This window comes from Oxyura jamaicensis, unplaced genomic scaffold, assembly GCF_011077185.1.
Source record: "Oxyura jamaicensis isolate SHBP4307 breed ruddy duck unplaced genomic scaffold, BPBGC_Ojam_1.0 oxyUn_random_OJ72145, whole genome shotgun sequence".
Taxonomy (NCBI): Eukaryota; Metazoa; Chordata; class Aves; order Anseriformes; family Anatidae; genus Oxyura; species Oxyura jamaicensis.
The window spans coordinates 351,207-367,491 of NW_023310890.1; the positions used below are offsets into that span (position 1 = coordinate 351,207).

General features: G+C 44.8%; 2 long non-coding RNA genes across 2 annotated transcripts; both read right to left on the reverse strand.

Moving 5' to 3' along the window:
• Positions 1–3,858: 3,858 nt before the first annotated feature.
• LOC118159809 lies at positions 3,859–14,404 on the reverse strand. The gene is made up of 3 exons (XR_004747250.1): positions 14,394–14,404; positions 13,083–13,094; positions 3,859–4,075 (listed from the first exon to the last, which is right to left on the reverse strand). It is a non-coding gene; the product is annotated as an uncharacterized LOC118159809 (long non-coding RNA).
• LOC118159808 lies at positions 8,778–12,627 on the reverse strand. The gene is made up of 3 exons (XR_004747249.1): positions 12,613–12,627; positions 9,082–9,111; positions 8,778–9,027 (listed from the first exon to the last, which is right to left on the reverse strand). It is a non-coding gene; the product is annotated as an uncharacterized LOC118159808 (long non-coding RNA).
• Positions 14,405–16,285: the final 1,881 nt, after the last annotated feature.

A 16,285-nucleotide genomic window follows, 5' to 3' on the forward strand; every position in this document is an offset into this window, starting at 1 on the left:
CCAGGTCAATATTATTATTATTATTATTTTATTATTATTATTATTTTTTCTTCATTGCATTTCAAAAGTTGGTCCAAAAATTCCATAGGGGTTTCTTTTGGACCTTGTTGGAACAAATTCTCAATTCCCAATTTAACCAGATTTTGGTATAGCCGTTCATAATTTCCAGGGTGATTAGGGTCTCAGTTGGGGGGGTCGGTCAGGGGAATGCAATCGCTGATAGTTCCCTGAGGAGTCCCATTGGCAATCTGAGCTCACACGTGAACTCAGGTTGTTTTAAGATTTAGTTGTAATGGAAACAGAAAAGCAGCTCTCTCAGACCCATCATGGTCCCTCTGCCCCAGAGGGCTCTCACCCTCAGTGATTTTGAGATTTCAGCCTCGGGTTGAGGCAGAACTATTAACATCCCTACATCCTCTTTCCCTGCTCATTCACCTTCAAACGGCTCTGTTAAATACTACATGCCACACCTTTAACACCTTCAGCAACTCTATTAACACTTCCTTTATCTTTCTCCAGCCTGTACTTTTCTAATGCCAGCACCAAAGGCTCAGTCAGGGGCCAACTTAATTCCATACCTTTTCCCTCCAAGATGCTGAAACAACATATCAGTATACAACATTTCATCCCATTTCCCTTCTCTCCTCAAAAACATTGATTGCAAAACAGTGTTATAGTCGATTGATCCATAAAGTGGCCATTTAGTTTATATAGTGGCCACCCTTGATTGCAATACTTAGTGAAAGTCCTCTTGCTTTCTGTGCCCCCATTTCTAACAATACCCTTCCAATGTGCCAATATGCAGCCAAGGAGGCTTTCTTTAAAACGTCTTTGTTTTGGATATTACTCATTTCCTTGGTTTCCCATTCCCATTTATTTGTTAATTACTATTCCTTATTAGATACTGGCCCTTGTTTCAATTTCCACACAAACCGTTTTATTACAGTTTTTTACTATCTTTTCCTAATCTTCTTTCCAAATGTTCCAGTTTTCTGGGATTAAACTCTTATTTATACAAACTTTACTGTTTCAGATTATTAGTGAACCCCGTTCCAATCTTAAATCCACAGGACTTCAGGAAAACACATGAAGCACTCAGCCTTCCGCCTTCTAGACAAATGACACCACCTTTTCCACCAAATTTACATTTCAAAAGGACCGAATTTCAAGCCGAATGCCAATTTTTCTCATGCACTTTGTTAGTAAGCCCATACAAAACAAGGAATCACTCCTGCGTATCCATCAATATGGGGGTTTAAAAAGGTATTGAGGCCTAAATAAATTTGCTCTCCCCCTTTTTACAAAATTTCCAGGGCTCAAGTCTGAACCACCAAAGAAGTGACTCTCTCCTTTTTGCCACTTTGATAAGCAGTCTGCCCCCTCCCCCCAATACTTGGGAAACTGACCAAATACCACAGCGAATATAGGAAAACTTCTAAACTGTTACTTAGATAATGCTTCTGCCTTTCTTCTTGTCACTCAAAACATTTAACAGAAATGAGATCACAAGATACACCGCTGGGCATATATATTGGGCACCACCATGAACACTCGAATAAAACAGCACTTCTTTTCGGTCTGTCATGCACTTCGTTCATCTCCGGCCGCTCCCCTCACGGAGAATACAGAACCGCGGATTGGAATTCCACACTCACTTTGCAGCGATGCTGTGTCTCACTCACAGCACAATCACGCAATCACACAGAGGCCCCTAGCACATCTCATTCACACCACAAGAGTATATAATTTAGAATGATAACCAAACAAACAAGTATTGTCTCTGACTGTGTTCTTCGTGGAGTGACTCACTCCACTTTGTTTCAAACACATACACTTACACAAATACTTTCAACACAAAATACCTGGACATTTACGAATAAGACATACAATTATTAACACTCCAGTTAGTATCCCTCCAGCAGCTGCAAACATTACCCAGGTAACCATGTCACAATTGTGAGAGGTCTGCTTACCCTTCTCCTGCTTCTTATACAGTCATTAGCAGGTCCATCCTGGCTCCCAAAAATGGGATGCAGCGGTAACCTCGGATTTGCTCGATCTACTCCCAAGATCGCTAGTGGCCACTCTGTCGGTTACCAAATCCCCCTTGACTGCTCTATCGGTCAGCCTGTAGGGTACCCTCCTCCCTTACGGGGACTATGCTGCATGCCAGACATCTGCGCGATTTACCAGCTGCCCCGGCCATGCGTACGACTTACAGGCCCTTCCTGTACTGTAAAACATACCGTTTGTCCGCATCTTCATGAGGTCCTTGTCTGCTCCCGTGGTGAGTGGCTGGGAGTGGAGTCCCCTCCAAGAAAAATACTCGGGGTGCACCTAGGGACATCCGCTCCGCAGTCGATCCCGCAGCCGAGCAGAGTGTCTCCTGCCTGGCTCGCCAAATGATTCACGGAAACTGACTCCACAATAAGATTGTAAAGTAGGTATGTTTATTCAGCGCTGGGCAGCACGGGGGTAGTCCCACCAAAGTCGTGCGCCACAACTCGCTCACGTGCATTCTCTTTTATCCCCTAAAATATTACATATGCATTAAGTTTCGCAACACACCTATACATATTCATTTCCTAGCTCCGCCTAGCCCCGCTTCGTATGCTAATTATCTTATCAGTCCTTCTGCGCTTGCGTAGTATTCTCTGGTGGTCATCCGGGTGGTCGTCAGGTGGTCGTCAGGATGAAGTAAGACGTCTTCCTCAGAGTTGAACTTTTAACCTCGTCTCCCTGCGCATGCTCCCTGAGCCCTTGGTCACAATCTGAGCCATAAGGTTGGTTTGGTCCAGTTCTCAGGGTCTGAGGGGCTCCTGTTATCTTGAGGCCTTGCATGTTTATCCTATCTTTTGTAAACAGTCCTCCTTATCTTTGAGCCCTTGCTCACAGTCCGAACAATAAGGTTAGGTTGATCTGGTTCTTGGAGCCTCAGGGGCTCATCAGGAGGCCTAGGCTCAGCATAGGCCCAGTACATCACAAATGTAGCACATATTAAACAATGAGTGTTGTCTATATATTTATTCTTAATCAGTCACTCTCTAATTTCTAATCCCATGTTTCAGACAGAAAAGCCAACACATTTAGCTCAGTTTACCAATTTGGGAACAAAAATGTAGTTTTTGCACAGAATTACATTGTTTAGAGGGAAGGAATGTGGTATTGAGATATGCTTGCAGTGATAAGAAAGCTTAACAGACAACCTTGTAAAATGAAGACAACCAGATTCCTTAGTGCAAATTAGGTGAAATTCACGGTATCAAGTCAAGCCAGATAAGTGAAGAAACATTACCACCTCACAGAGTAAAAAAGTCAAAAGAAATTTGAAAAATAACAGGCTGGCAACTGAAAGCCATGTACTGTCTGTGAAGCATCAGATAGGTTGTGAACCTGGACTACCCAGTCAATGGGGAAACAGGGGAGGGTCCCGGTCCTTGAGAAATAAAGTATATAAACCGTACTGTGTGACTAGTAGACGCGCTCCTCCTTGTGGGACACCTGCAATTGCAATCGCTAATAAAAATGCTACTTCACTTGAAGCAAGGGATAGAAGAATAGGGGCTTGCTTAATTGCATTAAAAATAGATGTTGCTGAGTGTCTTTGCTTACTAATGTGCAAATTAACCGAAACAAGGAGTCTTGGGGCCCCTCACAAAGGATGGTTCCTGACAAAAATGGGGAACCTGTCTCAAAAACCATCTGAGACCGACCTTGTGGTTTGCACAAGAGCCAAGGAGCAGCTGAGTCTGCACAAAGGCAGGGGGTCAACTAGTGGTGATGAAGAAGAGTCATCAGCCTTCATCCCCATGACCCCCGGAGATCACCACCAGGAGACACTGCACAAGTGCAGACGGGAGGAGCTTATGGAAATGATTTCTTGGAACTAATTTTAATATGAAGCCGGGATAGGCCATGCATATGTATAGGCGTATTGGGAAACTTCATGCATATGTAACTCTTTACTGCATATAACTAAGGCAAGTTGCCGTGTTGGGGTGTGCATGCCTTTGGGAGCTATCCTGCATGGGCCCGGTGCTGAAATAAACCTCATACCTACTTTATAACTCATTTGCTTTGAGTTGTAGAGTTCTTCCATGAATCACACTGGGATCCTCACCTGAGCCTATGTTATTGGCTACAGAGTGTTTCTCACACCAAGGCTGAGATCAACTGAGTCTGCCAAGCCATTGCAAAAGCCTCTCAGAAAACTTTGTTAGGCTTATGCAGATTTTGGGTCATTTGATTTCTGCCAGTATCCCAGTATACACATATATATTTGCACATGGAACTGCAATTTCTTGTTTAAAGAACAAAACAAGGAACTGAAGCTGAACTAGCACAAACTCACATTTTCCTATCAAATTTGGAGATATTAAGCCAAAATACAAAACAAAAAGAGTAGGCAAAGAAGGATGAACTTCTTTGGTTCGCAGATCAGTGCAGACTTAGCCAAAGCCTCATGCCCATCCCTTCTGGTGTTTAGACAACTCAATTCCATCTAAGTCAGCTCTGACAGACTTGACACATACCTCTTTCTTCCCTATACTATGAAAACCACATCCCTTCTCTCACAAGGAAAGTATAAGATGTATTTCATGTCTCGAAGATGCTAGAAAAGACTAAATCTCTACATCAGCCTATTTATAGACTTTGGTACCTCATAAAGAATAAGCTGCAAAGGCACATAAGCAAAACATCTTGTTGCAGTATTGTTGCAGTACTAACGGTACAGCACAGCAGAGATGGCTTTGCCCCTTGACTTTGCCCCTTCGCAGATTTGGTCATTTGCCACCATCACCCAGCAGACAAATACAAAAGGAGCTTCCCAATGGCACTGTGAAACAGCAGGCAGAATGCACCATTACATCCTGCTACTCAATTTACATGCTGATGGTTTCTAATGGCACCCAATCTTGTTATGAAGGCTGAATGCTCAGCAGTAGAATTTCCAAACATCTTGACAGACTTTAGGAGGAAGCTGTCCCTTTTAATAGCTGTAACAGGGGAAAAAGACAATGTATGGCATTTAACTGGTTAGCCCTGAAGCCAAGGAGAGTATCATTGGTGACCCTAGGCTCATCCTGGGAATTATTCATCTTAGGTTGAAACTTTTGGCATGGAAATCATTGTCTAGTCAGTACAGCAATTGTTGCACTCTCCCTCAGTCACAGCTGCTCACAGTCAGGATTTTTCATTTTATGCTTATTGACTACTGAAATACACTGCTGCCTGTTTTAGAGGCAAGCCTTTGCCATGTTCTGGTTAAAGCTAACAAAGGCAAGAATAATCAAGCCCGTGGCCCACTTTGAACTCTCGACAGTTTTGAAAGCAATGAGGAAATGTACTGCTGAAGCTCAAACCTTGAGCTGTACAAGAGTGCTATTGTCTGTCATGGGAAAAAAATGCCCACCTCTTTCTTCCTGTGGCAATTGTGGGAACAAAAATGTTAGTTTTGCACAGGTTTATTATTTAAAAGGAAGGAATGTGGTATTGAGATATGCTTGCAATGATAAGAAAGCTTAACAGACAACCTTGTAAAATGCAGACAACCAGAATCCTTAGAGCAATTAGGTGGAAATCATGGTTTAAGAAACATTACCATCTCAAAGAGTAACAAGTCAAAAGAAATTTGACTTATAACAGGCCAGCAACTGAAGGCCATGTATTGTCTGTGAAGCACCGGACAGATTGTGAACCTGCATTAATTACCCAGTCAATGGGGAAACGGGGGAGGGTCCCGGTCCTCGAGAAATAAAGTATATGAATCGTACCTTGTGACTAGTAGGTGCGCTCCTGCTTGTGGGATGCCCACCATTGCAATCGCGAATAAAATTGCTACTTCACTGAGATCCTTGCCTGAGCCTAAGTTATTGGCTACAGAGTGTTTCTCACACATTTAACCTGCCCAAGGAAAGTTAACAAGAGTTGTGCATTTCAATACTCAACTCAGAGGCAATTCCTAATTCCTCAATATCTGGAGTTCAAATATTGCTGCTTTGCACTTCCATTTACAGATTGCAGTAACAGATGTATGATTAAAACAAATGTCAGAGGTTCACACACAGAATTTCTAGGTTGGAAGAGACCTCAAGATCATCGAGTCCAACCTCTAACCTAACACTAACAGTCCCCACTAAACCATATCCCTAAGCTCTACATCTAAACGTCTTTTGAAGACTTCCAGGGATGGTGACTCCACCACCTCCCTGGGCAGCCTGTTCCAATGCCTCACAACCCTTTCAGTAAAGAAGCTCTTCCTAACATCTAACCTAAAACTCCCCTGGCACAACTTTAGCCCATTCCCCCTCGTCCTGTCACCAGGCACGTGGGAGAACAGGCCAAACCCCACCTCTCTACAGCCTCCTTTAAGGTATCTGTAGAGAGCGATAAGGTCACCCCTGAGCCTCCTCTTCTCCAGGCTGAATAAGCCCAGCTCCTTCAGCCGCTCCTCGTAGGACTTGTTCTCCAGGCCCCTCACCAGCTTCGTCGCCCTTCTTTGGACCCGCTCAAGCACCTCGATGTCCTTCTTGTAGCGAGGGGCCCAAAACTGAACACAGTACTCAAGGTGCGGCCTCACCAGAGCCGAGTACAGGGGGACGATCACCTCCCTAGCCCTGCTGGTCACACTATTTCTGATACAAGCCAGGATGCCGTTGGCCTTCTTGGCCACCTCAGCACGCTGCTGGCTCATATTCAGCCGACTGTCCACTATCACTCCCAGGTCCTTCTCCGCCTGGCAGCTCTCCAACCACTCATCTCCCAGCCTGTAGCTCTGCTTGGGGTTATTACGCCCCAGGTGCAGGACCCGGCACTTGGCCTTGTTAAACTTCATGCAGTTGACCTCAGCCCATCGGTGCAGCCTATCCAGATCCTCCTGCAGAGCCTTCCTACCCTCGAGCAGATCGACACACGCACCTAACTTGGTGTCATCTGCAAACTTACTGAGGGTGCACTCAATGCCCTCGTCCAGATCATTGATGAAGATTTTAAAGAGGACCGGCCCCAGCACCGAGCCCTGGGGGACGCCACTAGTGACTGGCCTCCAACTGGATTTGACTCCAGGTTAGTCATCTTTGTTTCCCCCATTGGACTGATGAAGTTGTTAAGCATTCAGACTTGCTAATTTCTTTTAACACGTTTTCCCTGGTGTCTCGCATCTGGAGACTAGAACCTACATCCTCCTACAAGTTTCATGTACAGAGGACGTGGCAACCTTCTTTCTACTGTGAGATATATAACATAGGCTCAGGCAAGGATCTCAGTGAAGTAGCAATTTTATTCACGATTGCAATGGCGGGTGTCCCACAAGCAGGAGCGCACCTACTAGTTCCATAACACAGTTTATATACTTTATTTCTCGAGGACCGGGACCCTCCCCTGTTTCCCCATTGACTGGGTAGTCCAGGTTCACAACCTATCTGATGCTTCACAGACAATACATGGCCTTCTGTCGCCAGCCTGTTAAATTTCAAATTTCTTTTGACTTTTTTACTGTTTGAAGTAGTAATGTTTCTTCACTTATCTGACTTGACTTGACACTGTGATCTTCACCTAATTGTTCTAAGGAGTCTGGTTGTCTGCATTTTACAAGGTTGTCTGTTAAGCTTTCTTATCACTGCAAGCATATCTCAATACCACATTCCTTCCCTCTAAACAATGTAACTCTGCAAAAACAACCTTTTTCATTCCCACAGTTCCCCCCTTTTCTGTTTTTATAAATTGTTGATTTTTGCAAATCTTTTCTCTAAGGTGTAATTTAGTAGGTATCTTCCTCTTCTTCAATTTCTTTGCTTTCCACTTCCTCTAATAACATCACCTTATCTGAGTAAGGTGGTGGTCCATGGTCATTTGTTTCAGTAGTGCAGTTTCAATTAACCACTGTACTAGTCCTTTTACACAGGGGATAATGCAACAACCAATGGCTGTCAAAACTCCTGCTACTACGATCAAGGATGTAAATATGGACACTACCATCCCTTTCCATTTACCAAACCAAGATTCCAACCATCCGGTGATGGAAGTGTCTGTTCCTAAGTTTTCTGCCAATTCACTGGCAAGGGTGGTAAGCCCTTGCAATGCTCTAGTTACTGTGCCATCTGGGGCAGTATTGTTGGGTATAAAAGTGCAACAGTGGTTGCTCAGTATCACACACACACCTCCTTTCTCTGCGAGCATCATATCTAATGCTATTTTGTTTTCCCAAGCCATTTTGCTGGGGGCATCTAGTTGTTCAGCGATTCCTCTTATTGCATCCCTGGTATAATTGATGAATCTCTGCTGATTATAATAAATATAATTAATCCAATCCACATTCTTATTGATTGTTACCCACCAGAACAATGACTCAAACCCTGCAGCAATTTGATTCCTGGCTTTCTGTTCATCGGGAACTCCTCTAGGCACCCCAATAGAATCTGTGTATACTCTATCATCAAATGATACTCCTAAGCTTCTTTTACTTCTTCTGGGTATTTGTGATGTTCCTCTTTCAAATGCCAGGGTGAAGGGTATAGCTAATTGAACAAGTGCACAAGTGCCTCCCCAATTAGATGGTAGGGTGGACCGTAAGATCTTCCCTCCACAGTACCACCAGAGATCTGCCCTGGGGATCTCAAGTCTTGAGCAGTTTCCCATCAAGTCCTTGGTAGCATTCAAGGTCCTCGTGCACAAGGTAAATTCTCCCAGATGCCGGGTAGCACTCCCACCCTGCCGTGAGAGGCAAGCTGTATAGTTACCTATAGCTGTAGATAATGCAGGGGGAACCCTGATATTGCTATCACGCAAGGAAGGGAACAGCAAAGAGAGAGGCTTACAGGCCTCATTTCCCCAGGCAGTCTTTTCTTGGTATAATGCAATCATACATTGCATCCCCTGGGAACCCTTGGTCCACCCCAATGGGAAGGGCACTATCTGGGCAGTCGGTCATCCCAAGGCACAAGCATAGCAATTGCTATGGTTGAGACTCTGGACAGCATATTTGACCCATTCTATCCAGGCATTCACATCCCCATACCCTGTTTCAATCTCAAATGTTTCTTTTTGTTTCTTGAGATCTTTTATTTCTTTAACTGTGACAACTGCCGCATTTCGAAGAGGGCCTCCTGTTTTCTCATCGAGTTTCTCCCTGTCTTTGGTGGCAATAGAGGAACATTTCCATTTAGCTATTCCCCATCTGTCTGTTGGGTCTCTCCCAGTTATTTGTTCTCTCTGCTCAATTGTCATTGGGCATTTAAATCTCCACAAGCTAACACCTCACAAGCATCGAACATGACGCATTGTGGTATGTAACCCTCTGTCACAGTCACTCATATTTTGATGGGGTATCCCGTCTTTGCTATTATCTGGTCATGCCTTTTCCAAGTTTCCAGTTGACTAAGGCCTTCTCTGAGGCCTACAATCACTAGAAACAAAATTAATAGCTAATTTTTCTCTGTCATTATTTTTAACTCTTATGTTTCCAAATAATTATCAATACAAAGAATGAGATGTACACTACTACTAGAACAAAAGCCCCTTGGGAGCACTTTGATTTGCTATAGGCCAGTCCTTTCTCTCAATCACAAGTCACAAGTCACACTCATTAGTTACCTGTGAAAATAAAAGGTTAGTTTACAATTGTACGCTTTTATCCTGCTCAGAGTCCATTATGAGATTTTTGTTTTTGGATTTTAATTTTCAACAAGTCTTCTGTAGGAACAACTTCCCAGGTACTAAGGTTGACGGATGCTTTCACTCGAGTATAGTGAGTCCAACCTTTTTCCGCAGTTCTTATGGCTGTTTCAGTGGTTAGTAGTACTTGGAATGGTTCTTCTCATTCAGGCCAGAGTTTTGATTCTTTCCAGGTCCGGAACAGGACCCAAATTCCTGGGTGATGGTGGTGAATGGGGAATTCCAAAGGTGGGGTTTGAGCCAACAGCCCACGGGTCCTGAGAGATGACAAAGAAGAGGACAACCCCAGAATACAGTTCTTAAGAAAACTCTCTTGTTTTGAATTGTGGTATCTCATCCCTTCTGCCCGGATAGGGTAATCCAAACAGCATCTCATATGGTGAAATTCCAATATCCTGTCTTGGTGCTGTTTGAACCTGGAGGAGTGCTAAAGGTAAGCATTTTATCCAAGGAAGTTGGGTTTCTAGGTTTCTAACACTGATTTAGTTAATTGCTTCTTTAATGTCTGGTTCATTTGCTCCACCTTCCCAGAAAAGGAGGGGTGCCAGGGGGTGTGAAAATCCCATTCAATCTCTAAGGCCTGCATTAACCCTTGCAGTACTTGTGAAGTGAAATGACTTCCTTGATCTGAATCAATGTTTTCAACTATCCCATATCTAGGGACTGTTCCACAGAACCACAGAATCACAGAATCACAGAATTGAAGGGGTTGGAAGGGACCTCAAGAGATCATCGGGTCCAACCCCCCTGCCAAAGCAGGTTCCTTACAGCAGGCTGCTGTACTGGGTCTGGCTGGGATGTTAACTTTCTCTGCAGCAGCCCATACAGTGCTGCGCTCTGCACTTGGAGCTAGAACAGCAGTGGTTGTGTCTGCTGCTGAGAAGTGCTGGCACAGCATCAGGACTCTCTCTGACCCTCCTAGGGGGTGGGCAAAAAGTGAGAAAGAAACATCAGCAGGGCAGCTGACCTAAACCAACCAAAGGGATATTCCATACCATATAATGTCACACTCAGCAATAAAAGGTGGAAAAAGGAAGAAGAAGGGAGGGGTGGGCTCTCGTTGCGAAAACGTCTGTCCTCCTCCCAAACACCGGCTATGTGCGTTGAGGCCCTGCTTCAAGGACGTGGTCAAGCATCGCTCATTTGTGGGAAGTAGGGAGTAATTTATTTCCTCTGCACTTCCACATAGCCTTTACTTGTTTTGTTTAGCTATTCCCTTTCCCCCACCCTCTTCCCCTTTCCCTTTTTTTCCCTTTAGTTGAATTGTTTAATTAATAATAATATTTCCTTAATTATATTTATTTATTTATTTATTTATTTTTTCCCTCTTTAATTAAATCATCCTTATCTCAACCCGTGAGTTGTTCTTTCCTTTACTTCTTCCCCTCCTCATCTGAGGAGGGGGAGTGAGAGAGCAGTTGTGGTGTTCAACTGCCTAGCACGGTAAAACCAGCACAGCTGCCCAGGTAGACGTCCAGATTGGCCTTGAGAAACAGGCCTTCTCTGCAGAGAAGGAGACTCCACAACCTCCCTGGGCAGCCTGTTCCAGTCCTCCGTCACCCTCATCGTGAAGAAGTTCTTTCACATGTTGGCGCAGAACTTCCTGTGCTCCATTTTATGGCCATTACCACTTGTCCTGTCCCCACAAACCACTGAGAAGAGGTTGGCCAAATCCCTCTGTCTCCCACCCCTCAGGTATTTATACACATTGATGAGATCCCCTCTCAGTCTTCTTTTCTCCAGGCTGAATATACCCAGGTCTCCCAGCCTTTCTTCATAGGGAAGATGCTCCAGGCCCCATATCACCTTTGTGGCCCTCCGCTGGACTCTTTCCAGGAGACCCCTGTCTTTTTTGTACCGGGGAGCCCAGAACTGAACAGGACCGGACCCAACACTGTGTGTTGGGTCTGTCTGGGATAATCAGCCCACACAGTGCTGTGCTCTGCACTCGTAGCTGGAACAGCACTGGTATCACTCCAGTGTTGTGTCTATTGCTGCATAGTGCTGGCACAGCATCAGGACTCCCTCCGAGCCCCCAAGAGCCAGCAGGCTGGGGGTGGGCAAGTGATGGGGAGGGGACATCACCAGGGCAGCTGACCTAAACCAACCAAAGGGATATTCCATACCACCTGATGTCACACTCAGCAATAAAAGGGGGGCTCTCGTGGGGGAGGGGGCAGTCCTCCTGAACAATCAGTATGCATTTTGAGGCCCTGCTTCCCAGGCCATAGCCAAACATTGCTTGTTGATGAGAAGTAGAGAATAACTTTTTTCCTTTCTCTCTGTGCTTCCGCGCGGCCTTCTTGTTTCTTTTGTTTCTTTTTCTCCCCATTCCCTTTCCCTTTAATTAAATCATTCTCATCTCAAACCTTGCGTTCTTTGTGTTGTCTTTTCTCCCCCTTCCTCTTTGAGGAGGGGGGAGTGAGAGAGCGGTTGTGGTGGAGCTCGGCTGCCCACTCAAGTAAAACCACCACACACTAACCCCTGGGGAACACCACTAGTCACAGGCCTCCAGCCGGACTCTGTGCCACCGATCACCACCCTCTGAGCTCAGCCAGTCAGCCAGTTCTCAACCCACCTTACTGTCCACTCGTCTATCCCACACTTTCTCAGCTTTTCTAGCAGGATGTCGTGGGAGACAGTATCATAAGCCTTGCTAAGTCAAGGTAGATGACATCCACCGCTCTCCCCCCATCTACCCAGCTGGTGATGCCATCATAGAAGGAAACGAGGTTGGTCGAGCACAACTTCCCCTTGGTGAATCCATGCTGACTACTCATCATAACATTCTTCCAGTGGCTTGGAGATGGCATCCAGAACAAGCTGTTCCAACACCTTTCCAGGGACAGAGGTTAGACTGACTGGCCTGTAGTTTCCTGGATCCTCCTTGCCCTTCTTGAATACCGGAGTGATATTGGCTGTCCTCTGGTCTTCAGGCACCTCTCCTGTTCTCCAGGACCTTTCAAAGATGATAGAGAGTGGCTTGGGGATCACCTCTGCCAGCTCCCTTAGCACACGTGGATGCATCCCATCGGGACCCATGGATTTGCGTGCGCTGAGCCCACTGAGATGCTTGTGAACCGCTCTCTCGTCAACCGGGGGGAGCCCTCAATTTCCCAGACCCTTTTTCCTCCCTCCAGGGTCAAGGAGTCCTGGGGGGGAGTCCTTGAAGCAAAGACTGAAGCAAAGAAAGCATTCAGTATCTCCGCCTTCTCAGCATCTCCTGTTACCAGGACCCCCCCCTCATTCAGCAAGGGACCCACATTATCCCTAGTCTTCCTTTTACTGTTTACATACTTTAAAAAAAAAAAAAAAAAAAAAAACTTCTTATTATCCTTTATCTCTTTTGCAAGCCTCATCTCCAAGTGGGCTCTAGCCTTCCTCGTCACGTCCCTGCAAGCCCTGACAACAGTTCTATACTCCTCCCAAGAGGACAGGCCCTTTTTCCACATTTCATAGACCTTCCACTTCCTTTGGATCTTATCGATGAGCTCTTTGCTCATCCACGCAGGTTTCTGCCCCCCCCTCCCCAGTTTCCTACTCTTAGGGATGCATCTGAGCTTGGAAGAAGTGCTGTTTAAATGTTGCCTAGAATGTTTGCTCCAGTGATACCTTAGCCACCGTGTTCACAGTGGCAGATACTGAGGGGAAAGCTTACACCCATCCAGTCACGTGGTCAGTTAGGACAAACAAGTACTTAAGTCCCCCTGCTTTAGGTAACTCAGTAAAGTCTACTTGTATACTTTGGAAAGGTCGAATCCCTGGCTCCCGTCCCCCTCTAGGTGGGTTACGGATGACCTTTTTATTTACCTTTTGACATATGGTACATCCTCTGCATATTTGCTTCACTAAAATGTATATTCCTATACATACTTTTTTAGCACAACATCACACATTGCTTGCACCTCCCAATGACACTCTTTATGTAAAACAGTTAATATTTGCCTCATTGGTGCTTTATTCAGCATTTCTCTCCCATCAGGGAGTATCCATTTTCCTTCAGACTTCATGGCTCCTGATTGCTTAAGAAAAATCTTTCTCTTACAACTTTTTAGTTCTTTCTTAGTTTTCAACAATTCCCTGAATCGTCTCTGGATTTATTCTTCATTTTCCCTTGGACATTAGATCCCTTAAATACTTGACTTCTTTTTCTACATATTGAGAGGAGGCTGAAAGAATTTTAGTAGATAAGATAGACTAATGGGCATGCGAAAGGAAGCCAAAAGAATTTTAGTAAATAAGACAGGTAAGGGACATGTACTATATCTTCCGCTACATATTGTGCAAAGAAACTGAGGCAGGAAATCCTGGGATTCCTCACGAAAAACAGTTCCTGATAGAAAACAGGAAACACATTTCAAGAACCAACTGAAACCGAATCTGCAGTTTAAGCAGAAGCTGAGAAGCTTATGAGTCTGAGCTGAGATGAGAGGTCAACCAGCGGTGACGAGGAAGACTCACTAATCTTCATCCCCATGAGCCCCAGCAACCACTACCAGAAAACACTGTGCAAGCGTGGATAGGAGGAATCTATGAAAATGATTCCCTGGAACTAATTTTAATACAAAGCGGGGATAGGTCATGCATACATATAGGCATCTTGAAAAACTTCATGCATATGTAACTCTTCACTACATATAACCAAGGCAAGTGCCACATTAGGGTGCGCACGACTGTGGTGGGACTACCCCCTGTGCCGCCCAGCGCTGAATAAACATAACTACTTTACAATCTTACTAATTGTGGAGTTTGCTTTCCACATGTCAGTTTGGTGATCCTGCCAGGAGACGCTCTGCTCAGCTTCGGGATTGACTGCGGATCAGACGCCCCTAGGTGCACCCCGAGTATATTTGTTGGAGGGGACTCCACTCTCAGCCGCTCACTGCAGGAGCAGACAAGGACCTCCTGAAGCAGCGGACAAACGGTATGTTTTACAGTACAGGAAGGGCCTGTAAGATGTATGCGTGGTCAGGGCAGCTGGTAAATCACACAGAGACATCTGGTGTGCAGCATAGTCCCTGTATGGGAGGAGGGTACCCTACAGGCTGACCGATAGAGTGGTCAGGGTAGATTTGGTGACCGATAGAGCAGTCAAGGGGCATTTGCTGACTGATAGAGCGGCCAGCGATCTTGGGAGTAGATCGAGCAAATCCGAGGTTACCGCTGCATCCCAGTTTTGGGAGCCAGGACAGACCTGCTAATGACTGTATAAGAAGCAGGAGAAGGGTAAGCAGACCTCTCACAATTGTGATTTATTGGAGTGTTAATAATTGTATGTCTTATTTGTGGATGTCTGGCTATCTCCTGTTGAAAGCATTTGTGCAAGTGTATGTGTTTGAAACAAAGTTTCATTGTGGAGTGAGTCACTCCACCAAGAACACAGTCAGAAACAATACTTGTTTGGTTGGTTGTTGTTCTAAATTATATATTCTTGTGGTATGAACGAGAAGTGCAAGGGGCCTCTGTGTGATTGCGTGATTGTGCTGTGAGTGAGACGCAGCATCGCTGCGAAGAGAGTGCGGAGTTCCGATCTGCGATTCTGTATTCTCCACAAGGGGAACAGACGGAGATGAACGAAGAGCATGATAGACCGAAAAGAAGTGCTGTTTTATCCAAGTGTTGATTGGCGGTACCCAATATTGTGGGCCCGGCGGTGCATCTTGTAATCCTATTTTGTTCTTAAATGTTTTGAGTGTGACAAGGAGGAAGGTGGGAGCATTATCTAAGTAAGAGTTTAGAAGTTTTGGTATACTCGCTGTGGTGTTTGGTCGGTTTCCCAAGTATCGGGGGAGGTGGGCTAACTGATTATGAAAGTGGTAGAACACAGAGAGTCACTTCTTTGCTGGTTCGGGCTTGAGCCCTGGAAATTTGGTAAGAAGGGGGAAAGCGAATTTATTTAGGCCTCAATACCTTTTTAAACCCCCATATTGACGGATACAGAGGAGTGATTCCTTGTTTTGTGTGGGCTTACTAACAAAGTGCATGAGAAAAATTGGCATTGGGCTTGAAATTCGGTCTTGTTGAAGTGTAAATTTTGTGAAAAAGCTGGTATTGTTTGTGCAGAAGACAGAAGGCTGAGTGCTTCAGGTGTTTTCCCAAAGCCCTGTGCATTTATGATTGGAACGAGGCTCATTAATAATCTGAAATAGTAAAGTTAGTATGTGGAAAGAAGAGTTTAATCCCAGAGAACTGGGACATTTGGGAAAAAGATTAGGAAAAGATAGTAAAAACCTGCAATGAAAAGGTTTGCATGGAAATTGAAAAAAGGGACAGTAACTATTAAGGAATAGTAATAAATAAATAAAATGGGAAATCAAGGAAATGGGTAATATCCAAAACAAAGATGTTTGTTTTAAAGAAAGCCTCCTTGGCTGCATATTGGCACATTGGAAGGATATTGTTAGAACTGGGGGCACAGAAAGCAAGAGAAAACAGAAAAAAACAGAAAAGCAGCTAATTCTTAAAACAACCTGAGTTCACAGAATCACAGAATCACAGAATAGTCTAGGTTGGAAGAGAACTCCAAGATCGCCAAGTCCAACCTCTGACCTAACACTAACAAATCTTCCACTAAACCATATCCCTAAGCTCTACATCTAAACGTCTTTTAAAG